At 35.8% G+C, this 11,361-nt stretch overlaps 1 long non-coding RNA gene across 1 annotated transcript; it reads left to right on the top strand.

Moving 5' to 3' along the window:
* Positions 1-3,375: 3,375 nt before the first annotated feature.
* Positions 3,376-10,053, top strand: LOC106149457. Its single transcript, XR_001235653.1, has 3 exons — positions 3,376-3,638; positions 8,727-8,820; positions 9,972-10,053. It is a non-coding gene; the product is annotated as an uncharacterized LOC106149457 (long non-coding RNA).
* Positions 10,054-11,361: the final 1,308 nt, after the last annotated feature.

Here is an 11,361-nt window from a genome sequence, read left to right as displayed (position 1 = left end):
TCTTGTGATCATTCATTTAGCTTTTATTCATATTGCAATTCTTTGTTCTGTTTGACTCTTCAACTCTCTCATGTTTCTTCAGAACAAAAATGTGTTTTATACTAAGTATGGCACACATAGCACCTTTCTTGCAGGAAGCATCCAAGAAGTGTTTGCTGAATGTGCGTACTTTGCTGTAGATCTAATTTGTATTCGCTCAAGCTTATTCAACAGCTCCCATGATGCATGTAAAATACCTGCCTATTTGGACTAAATAGTTCAGTGGTAGAGCACTTTCATAGCATTCTTGGAGCTCTGGATTTGATCCCCAGTACCACAAAACCAAAACCCAATTTTAAACATAAGCGAAGGGTGAAAGAAAAGTATGCACAGTATATAAAGTACACATAGACTCCTCAACATAAAACCATTCAAATACAGATAGAAAAGTGCAAATATTCTGATGAGATAATTCACAAAGAAATTCAAATGACCAAAAATTTCAATTAAAAAAATCCAACTTAGCTGATACTAAAAAGGTACAATTTAAAATAACCGTTTTTTTTTTTGTTTTCTTGGTTTTATTTTTTATACTTTACCTTTTAATGCACTTAATCCATTCTGATGCTTATTATACAATACAGAAATTAAATCAGTGATCTTATTATCATTTACATAGGTATCGATGATTCCCTACTGACTTAAATATCTTTTTAAAAAAGATGCCATTTTTTCACCTATCAAGTTAAAGCAATACATCCTTCTATTCCTCCTTCTCCTTCCCTTTCTTTTCTTCCTCCTCCATCTCTTTTCTTTTCTTTCTTTCTTTCTTTCTTTCTTTCTTTCTTTCTTTCTTTCTTTCTTTCTTTCTTTCTTTCTTTCTTTCCTTTTTCTCAGTAGTAGGGATTGAACCCAGGATTTTCACAGTGGGCTACATTCCCAGCAGCTCTCTCTCCCTGCCTTACTTTGTCTTAATTCTGATAGAATCTTATTAACTCACTCAGTTGCTCAGGGTGGGCTTAAACTTTTGATCCTCCTGCCTCTGCCTACCAAAGTGATGGGAGTACAAGCATGTTCCACCGTGCCAGTTCTGGCTCCAATTACGTTTCTAATTTGCTTTTCCAACAGGTGCAGTGCACAAGGCCCTTGCGTACACTGTTGATGGAGGAGGGCCACTGTCACTTATCTTGGAAAATGGGTAAAGAGATTTGAAAGGTTTTGTAGACCTGATCCACTTTCAGAGACAGTCTCATAGAAAAGAATAAAAAGGAACTACTTGTTCACTAAAACACTTTTTAAAAACATGAATTATTTAAAAAATCCTACCTATGGGGGATAGGTAAATTGTTAATCTGAGAGTAGGTTGCCATAAGAAAACAGTCAAAACATTTTCCAAGGGCTCTAAAAAATGGAGGGAGGGGAGGAAAACGTTCCTTCAAATCTGATGATAAAAAGGACAGGATAGGTTGCATTAAGGAAGAAACTAAGAATAATGTGATGTTTATCTGAGTATTTCCTAAGTATATTTTTTAGAAATGAAAGATCTAACGTTATTCTCATTGATTATGAAGTCATTTTAAACAAACATGACTTTCTAATACGTCTACATTTTGGTAAAAATCAACAGCAAAGATAATAGAACCTAATATTTCTCAAAGATAAAGATTTTCAGTCTTTTTTCTTTTTTTGGTGCCAGGAATCAAACATAGGACCTCGTACATGCTAGGCAGGCCCTTATGCCACTGAGGTACATCTCTGGCCCAAGATTTCCAGTCTCATACTGAGCACTACATGCAGATTCTTATTTACTTCTCCTCACAACCTTAGGGAGTATGTAGCGAGTCCCAACATGACTATTTTACAGATGAGAAAAACAGAATCGACAAGTATCAAATCACTCCACCAAGTGACATACTTACTGAGGGATGATGCTAGAATTTTAATTTACTTGGTTTTGATATAAATGACAAATTTTAAGCCACTTTTGGGGATAATTTCACACATTAGTAAATGCCCAGGCATATACTAATTTATGCAAGAGTCTTTGACATCATGGAGCATGTGGAGTCCCGTTGACCTCAATTCTGCGTCATGGTTGGAGCAAGTTCTTTAAATTCTCTGAACCCTAGGTTTTCCTCTAAAATGTGGGTGAGTACCTCTATCTAGAAGTATTACTGTGAAAGTTTAAATAGTAAAGTACCGATGCCTGGCACAGAAACACAAAGAGTGATCTTTAATGCTATCTCATTAGTAATACATTTTGGTTCAACAATACTAGAAGGCTGCATCACTGGTTATAAAGAAGAAATAGATGGGGATAAATTTTTAAACATAAAAAATTACATTATTTATGTTGCACTAGCTGTGTATGTATGTAGGATTTTTGGTAATGGCTTCTTAAAAATGAGATCATAGAATTCATACTTTTTTCACTGTTCTTCCTAAGCAATATCTTGTATCTTCCCATGTCAAACAGTACAACTCGAATGTGCTATTTCCAAGTTGTGTAATTTTTCAGTGTTACTATAATTTACTTGGCTGTGATAAGTTTGATTGTAAAATATTCATTTGCTTTCTGATCCTAATTCTTTTCATATATCTCTACAAATGGGTATTTTTTGCAATAGATTTTTAACAGAATGATGTCTGAGTAGGAAAGCATCTAATTTTAATAGTCTGATTATTTTTCACAAAGGTCAGAAAAATGTACATTTCACCAAAAATGTATGAGAATATACTTTTCTGCATTGTTCTCTATTGCTCTCTCCCAATCATACTGGGGATTGAACCAATAACCTTTGCACTGAGCAGCACTCCCAGACTATTGTTTATTTTGAGACAGTGTCCCAATAACTCTCCGTGATGCCCAGGATGGGCTCAAACCTGTGATTCTCCTGCCTCAGCCTCCCACAGTGCTGGGATTACAGGCCTGTGCCACACATGTGGCTCTATTGTTCATTTTTTATTTCAGCCATGTGGAAAAACAGGGCAAAGTAAAACAGCAGAGAAATGAACATAGGAAAGAAAACTACATAAATATATTTTAGACATTTAAATATAAATAAAATTAAATAACCATGAGATCTATATCTCTGTATCTAATAGACTGATAAAGCTCCTTTGAAATCTTTGCTGTGAAATTTAGGTTGCTGATCCTTACTGAGCTGACAGGGGCCCCGGGGTAAGGGGCACCACTTTGGTCCGATTTCTCCTCCCTTGCTTTCCCCGCAGCTCCTTTGTTTGCGGAAGGCGGCTGGAGTGAGAGCTGAACGAGGAGAAGAGAGGTGGCTGCATCAATCTTACCTCAGAATTTCTGGCTTGTCTTCTGGAGAAAATTAATCTTAGAATGAAGACAATAGGATGTCACTGAAAATGACTTCACTCGAATTAAGGAGTAAAACTATGCCCTGAAGTCTCGTTTGTAAGCCATCCACTTACAACCTGCACAGCCGGTCTGTGTGAGCGGTCTCAGCCCACAGCGTCTGCACAGGTGGGGCCCTCTGTGATGGGACGCTGAAAGCCCCGGCACGTCTTCACTTCCTTCCCTGGGAGCCAGGTGTTGGCGGTGTGGCTTGAGAAGACGCAAATGGGCTGAGTCCTTCAGCATCAGCTGCCTATGGACTCCCCGGAGAAGCCCCAGACCCACAGAGCACTTTGAAGTAAGAATTCAAATAAATTAAATTTTGTGATGCCACAGATATTTTGGTGTTTTTGATCACAGTCTCCTCAGCCTGTCCTGAGTGGTGTCGTATTCTATGTACTTCTCTCCGAGCAGCCCCTTCCAGCGCCAGCACAGGGCTCACCTCTGCTCCCCGTGTGAGCCGCGGGCTGACAGGAATTTTTTGTTCAGCAAGAGAAGAGAAGTCCTTGTAAAACTGAAAGTTAGGCCCAGGAGGACGGAAGGGCTCTGCACAGGGCACAGTGAGCCTGACCGTGATTAGAAATAAAGTGACCCCACGTGTTCCATTTACTATATTTTAAGGAAAGTTTTGAATAGAAAAAAGGGCAGCATTTTGTCATTCCGTGTACCTAGCTACCTACTGTCTAAAACCGACAAAACTCTACGAATAACTCTTATTAAAAGATCAAACAATTTCTGAGCTTAGAAAATGAGGATACAAGAGACTTAGCAACCTTTCTTGAGAGTTGTTAAATAATAAGTGATTGAAGAGGTTCTTCATAATTTTAATATATATATATTTGAATTTGAATTAAGTTCGGTGAGAGTCTGAATAAGGTAAACCTTTAATAAATTCTATAAAGTAGTGAATCCTATTTTAAAATTATTTTCATAATGTAATTAAAATGACTTAAAATATACTGAAACATTCTGAGTGTCCTAATTCACACAAACACAGACACACATAATAGAGTTTATATATTCAGTAATATTCAGTAATATTATTATTCAGTAATAATATACTGTCCACTTAAATTCAACGATAAACTTATAAGCAAAAAAAAAATCATCTTTTAAAACTCCATTCTGTTAGTTGTGCAGTAGCTTTTAAAATTTTAAGAAAGAGATAGGCATGGAAATGTAAAACTGGATCAAATTCCCAGTTTAATCTTTTTTTTTTTTTTTTTTTTGGTACGGGTAATTGAACTCAGGACCTTACCCTTGCCAGGCAGGTGCTTATGCCACTGAGGTATATCCTCGGCCCTCCCAGTTTACTCTAAGAATACCCTGGGCACCAGCGAATCTCCTGCTGCTCAGCGCATGTCTGTGAAGAGTGGGCCGAAAACGAATACTTCAAAGATGCGCATCTGGTTGGAGTCTTTAGCGTTCCACAGTGCTGCTCTATGCACAAAGCAGTCAGGGGATGAGGGAAGTACCTTTTCTTTTCTAAAGAAGAAAAATGGATTTTGTATTTCCAGAGATCTCCTTCTAAAGTTCTTTTTTAAAAATGTTAATTGTCAGGGGCTGGGGGTTTAGCTCAGCGGCACAGCACCTGCCTGGCAAGCGCAAGGTCATGAGTTCGATTCCTGATACCGGAGAAAAACCAAAAAAAAAGAAAAAAAAATGTTAATTGTCTCAAGGCAATTTTTTAAAACATTTGAGACCCTCAACTGGCGTTTTTCAGGTACTTAGAATTCTACCTTCTTTGAGGAAATAGGAATTCATGATAATTATATTATTATCTTTTGATGTCTGTTGATACTGATTAACAAATTTAATACATTTTGCAATACTTTCAAAGTTAGCAGATTGGCAAATACTTTCATAATAAGCTTGTTTCCCATTAGTATATAAACCCCCACAATATAACTAAGCTCTATTATATATTGGCTACATAAAATTGCTATTTAAATGTTATTTAAAATACTATTTAATTCTACTTGCCTCTAACATTCCTCAAAGCAGCAAATGCAGCAGACAAAAACAAAACATGGTTTTTAAGGTTAGCAAGATTGGGAGAGTTAGGTATTTTCATCTCACAGCTAAATTTTCTTATCTGTAAAATGGTAGTGATTCATATTTGATCAGGATTTTATGAAGAATAATATGTTCCTCAACACCATCAATGGCCTAAAACTTGTCTCAGCTGCTGGTCTGGACTATCCTCAACACCTCGGTATACCTAGTCCAGTTGATCATTCTGCTTCTTTTTTTTTTGTTGTTTTTGTTTTCTGGTACCAGGAATTGAACTCACGACCTTGTGCTTGCCAGGCAGGCACTGTGCCGCTGAGCTAAATCCCCACGCCCTCATTCTGCTTCTTGAAATAATTTTTTCTCCTTATGTTCTGTGATTCTCTGAACCTTGCGTTGGTTTTCCTGCCATCTCCCTGGCCACTTTCTTTAGTCAAATACTATGCTAGGATGGTACAAGTAGTCTCATAAGCCGTTTAAGAGCTTCTTATACTACCTAGAGTCTGGTCATGTGCTAAGAAGACTCAGGTTTGTATCACAGTTTTCTGAGGTTCCAGAATCATACATCTACACCCCTCACACTTAGGTGCTTAGAAGACACTGCAGCCGTAATGTGACTGAAAAAGAAACGCTGATAATCCCTGTAAGCTTCCTTCTTCTCGGGAAATCATCCACCAAATTACTCAGATTAAAAATTTAGGACTAATATTAACCCTTTCATTTCCGCACACCTCATCATACTTCAGTAAATTTAATTAGCTTCACCTCCTGGATATCTTTATCTACTTATTTCTCATCAGTTCTATTGCTACAACCCCTGTCCTAGGTACCATGAATACTTCTCTGAACAACTATAAGAGTCCTCTGATGATTGGTTCCTTTATTTCCACACTTGTCCAGTTGCAGGTTACTTTCTACCAGATAGATAAAGCAGTCTCTTTATAGCATTAACTATGACGTCTTACCCTCCTAAAGCCCTAGAGTGGTTTCATATGAAAATTAGGTTATAACCAACTTTTTGAAGGCTACTCTTTATGAAGCCCTCCCTACATAGCAGGCCTCATCTCCAAGCTTTCTATACTATGTACTCTGATCTTTGTTTTCTACCACACCACCACATTTATTTGCTTCTAGGTTTCTCTGTGTGCTTGGAAAGTACTTCCTAGATTTGTTACAGCTGCCTTTTTCTCAATCATTCAAGTGTTAATTCAAAGGTTGACTACCCAGAGAACTCTTCCCTAAGTACCCTAATGAAAACAGCTCTCCACCCTATTACTCTATTTTATTTGTATAGAAAACTTATCAATCCCTGAAATTGTTTCATTATATCTTTATTTATTGCTTGTTTCCTTGGCTTTTCCTACTATAATATAAACTCTTGGCAGTTAGGGACTAGTTTTCCTACTTAGTGCTCTAAACCCAGTGGCTAGTAGTCTTTGGCATACTGTAAGAGCTGAAGAATGACTGTTAGTGTTACACTGCAACTTCAGTTCCAACATTAATGCAGAAGTGGTGTATTGATAATCTCCTTTTGTCTCTTTATTTTCACAGAAGATGTTACATCTTGATTAAAATTGTTGCTTGTGGAAATATCGGTTAATCTTGACCTAGTTAGGAAGAGGAAAGACTTGTCACTACAGGACTGTTTGGTATTTATGTGTCTGCAGTTAGCATTAATGTGCATAACGTTAGAACCACAGAAATGCCAGGATCTTAGAAATCAACTAGTTCAGCCTCTTCATATTAAAGAAAGTAAACTAACTAGAAACTTACACCCAACTATATATCTTCATTAAGTAATTAGAAATATAATGAATTATATCATTGATTTTTTTTTCTGCTGAAGGCATAAACCATTTTTGCTCTTTAATTAATGCCTGTCTCCTCGCACCTCTTTTCATCTCCTCTGTTCACCTTAATTAAAGGTGTACACGGACTCCACCGATACATAATGTTTTCCCACAGTCAGAATTCATTTTCAGAGTATTGTATCCTAAATGTGGGGTTATCTTTATAGTACCAAAATTTATTAAAATGAACTTTGAAAGACATAGAAGTTTTAAGTGAGAATTAGTGGAATTTTATTTTAGAATTTAGTTTAATAAAATTTTAAGCCACTGTGTCATACTGAATGTAGGTATATTGAGAACCAAAATTTTTCTTTTTAAATTTTATGCTCAGTATTTCTTCCTAGGCATTTAATCTTAGGCACTAGATACTCTGCGTCTGTGAACCCCATGCAAATACTAGTTAGTTGAGAATTTGGCTGCCCATGGAATAATGCTCTTATTTTTACATTTTTATCAGACTACATTATTAAATGGACACCCATATAAGTAAAAGTAATGAAACTAGAATCTCACAACTTGTATTTTATTTTTTTCAAATTCTATTTTAAACATTGAAATATTTAAAAACCAATGAAAAGATTTTAACTGTAGGGAAAAATACTAGAGATGTCAAATGAGCGAGAGAAAAAAAGAAAATCCAGTGATCTTGAGTCCACTTGGATTAACTGTAAGTGAACGAAGAACAAACTGTAGTGAACATCTGTTTTAGGCTCCTCGTATGGTAGCAAAGGAAGAATAAAGTAAGAATTGGTGGATCAAATGCTCAGGAATTTGAAACCACGGGATATTGTACTCCGTTGGGATTCCAGATATTCAGGCATCTGTTAGGTAGCAGGTTCAGCTAAACATGGATCATCAAAGGAATTCCAAAATTATGTTGAGGGCAAGTTTATAATCCATAAAGAAGAAAATCAGTCACTGGGGAAGTTATCCTAGTAGAATGTAACTGTCTGAAATTATTGTGCTATTAAGTAGAAGTTCTTGGAAAGAAAGTATTTTCAAAAGATTTTAACCCTCTTTTCCTTTCCATCCTTAGCTTGCCAGAAAAGAATGCCAGCTGGTGGGAAGCGGGCGGGTGTGAGAAAACCAAGTTAGGATATGCAGAAAGAAAATAACAGTCATCATTAGGTGCTAATGGGCTATCCCAAATAGGCTGTAATTTAAGACAGTTACTTCAGTTATTTCTCAGGTACATTTTATAGTCACAAAGGGTGAGTGGTTTCCTTATTCTTTATAAGTATTTTACTTCCTTATATTATCCTTTAATTCATACATTTTTAGAAGCAGCAACTGAAACAGGAAACTCAACTTTTAAAGGACTAAGGAATATAGACTGGAATCCTAAACTACGGAATTTTAAAAGAAGGTGGAGTCTCACGCTATTGTCACTTGATCATCTCAGGGATAGTAAAACATTCTTTTTTCATTCGACAAGTATTTGTTAACCACCTACTATGTGCTAAGATTTAAGAATACATTGCTGAAGAAAAATAGGCAAAAGTATTTGTGTGGTACTTCCTTTCTAGGAAGAAGAGTGGATCATCAATTTGCAGAAGGAAGACTCAGAATAGGGTGATGATAAGGTGATACCACATTAACTGACCTTTCTTCTTATTAAAGGTACGAGTTCTCTCTGAAAAATGCCTTTTGGGGATATATTATGTTTCATTTTCTCCTTTGTTGTTAGTTACTTTTATTATATACTATGATTGTATGATTATATGATTACTATGATTGATTTATGTATGTTAATACATCCCAAATGTATGTTTATATATGTTGTACCCCAAAAGTTACATTATTAACTTTCCTTTGTGCTTAGCACTTTTTCTTAGATGATAAACCAAAAGCAGCTATAAACTTTCATACCATGCATAAAATGAGAAACGACTGGAAAATATGTACAGAAAATTATCATTTTATTTGCTTTCTGTGAACTACTTTTATTAGTGAGCCTTCATCCTTTGCTCCCTAGTAAGCCCATGAGACCCTGAATTCCTTGGCGTACATGATGAAGATGTTTTGACAAAGGATCAGGAGGACACACAAGTCAGCCAGGAGCCAGAAGCTTTGCACTGTATATCATAGGGCAGGCCCTAACCTGCCTTCCCACTGTACATTTCTCATGAATTTACATAAAGCCCTCTCTGGCCCTCTCCCTTTCCTTTACATATGTATCTCCGTTGTGTGCTTGGAACAATGGTACTTCTAAATCCAGAGAACCACTTGGAAAGTTTACTACCATATTAAAGAAATATGTTGGAAACCACTATATGGCTCTGACACATAGTTGATTTTACCTGCAGATGATACAATTTACAACCTTTTAAAAAAATTATAGCCTTCAAGCTACTGGCTTTAACTCTATATTCTCTTGGCTACATTCATTTTTCACCACTGATTGCCATTGTTCATAGATGGACTGTTATTTAAGTGTTATGTAAGTTCTTTGCTTCTATTCTCTCTCTAGTTGGTATCTTTACATCCTAATCATTTTAGTATTCACTGACAGCTCCATTAGTTGTTCCTCAAATTAATCAATTCTGATAGTTAGCCAATTTAGTTTGGTGTGTGGAGGAAGTTTAAAACATTCGCTGACATGGGTTTGGGGGCCTATGGATAAATTTGACATTGGGAACTTGTAGCAAATTTAGCACAGGTAAAAGACATTAAAGCTCTAACCCTTCTGAACATTCCCAGGGCTTATTTTAATGGGTTAGACGTAGTCTCACCATACAGCTCAGATGGAGACTTCATATTTACTTTTACAGCTCACCTCTTTAAGAGAGAACATTCACAATGGAAAACAGCAGCAAGGGTTAGAAGACTTTAAAAAGGAAGCTGTTAGTGCAGCAGTAAAAATTGGCCAGGTAAAATTTTTTTCTTTTTCTCATTAGCTTTCAATCTTCTTTAGTATTATGACTTACCCAAAACAGACTAGCACTGAATCAGAGCTTTCAATTTTTCAAAAATTATGGCATGTTTGTCTAAGCTCTATTTTAACTTGCCTAACTGTACTCTGGGCTTGAACCTCAATAATTCTTTTATTAACATTTTCAGTATAAGAGCTTCAGATGTAAATGTTTGAGCTATGTCATTAGTCAGGTCTTCTAAAGATTTATTGAACTTGAAATTATTTGAATCTCTTTAATAGCTCCATCAGTATAGAAACATGAGCTCTTATGTTTATGTATTTTTCTTTAAAAAAACCTTTTATTATGAAACTTTCCAAACATAACCCCAAATAGAAGTACAATAAACCCCCATATATCCATTCCTGGCTTAAACAGCCATCAACATTCAGCCTTCTATGCTTATGTTTTAATAACAATGATCACTAAATATTACCAGGAAGAATCATGGTGTGCTGTTTCAAAACTGCTAAGAAGATTTCTTACTTTGGGAAGAACTATGAATTTTGGTGAGTTTCTTTTTTTTTTTAAATTAGAATTTTGAGGGCAATGTACTAAGGAGATGTGCCATACTAAATTTTAAGAATCAGTTCTCATTTTTGCTTTTGGTATCTATTACTTCAAATATTGATGGCATATAAAGTTTTGTTTTCTAAATGTCAGCTGTTCTTTTCTCTATTCCTGGTTCAAAGCCAGCACTGTCAGAAGAGAGACAAGTTGGCAACTAGCCTAAATACCAGTGGGGATTCATTGTCTCATCTGGACTTATATTCTTAAACGCCACCTTAAAAATCTGTAGACCATACTCAGAAGTAAAATAAATCAGACCCCTATGTGTAAACATTGTATTGTTTCACTAGCGTGAGAAACTGAGTGAGTAAATAAGATCCAAAATGCACAATGGATATTGTGAATTGGGAAAAAACTGTTTAAAAGAAAAGATAAACTGTGATGGGGGAAATGGGAAAGGAAGAAAAGGGAAAAAAATATATTTATACACAAGATAGTTAGGATAGTTACACAGCTAGTTTTTCTTAGTTCATTGAAGAGAAAGGTTTGTGCTAACAATGTCTGAACAAGATATCATGCCTATATCTTGTACTCTGAATAACTACTAAGAGGAGAGTAATATGCAATATATTAATTATTTTGAAACTCTTTTATTGTCATTTTTCTCTTTAAAATAAAAAAATCTATAGATAATTAATGCAGCAATCTTGGAAATATTAATTAATAAAGAGCTAATAAA

Source organism: Chinchilla lanigera, unplaced genomic scaffold (assembly GCF_000276665.1).
Source record: "Chinchilla lanigera isolate Chin_1 unplaced genomic scaffold, ChiLan1.0 scaffold00045, whole genome shotgun sequence".
In the NCBI taxonomy this organism is placed as follows: Eukaryota; Metazoa; Chordata; class Mammalia; order Rodentia; family Chinchillidae; genus Chinchilla; species Chinchilla lanigera.
The sequence above is the reverse complement of the archived record's forward strand: the minus strand, read 5'-3'. Positions and strand labels throughout refer to the sequence as shown.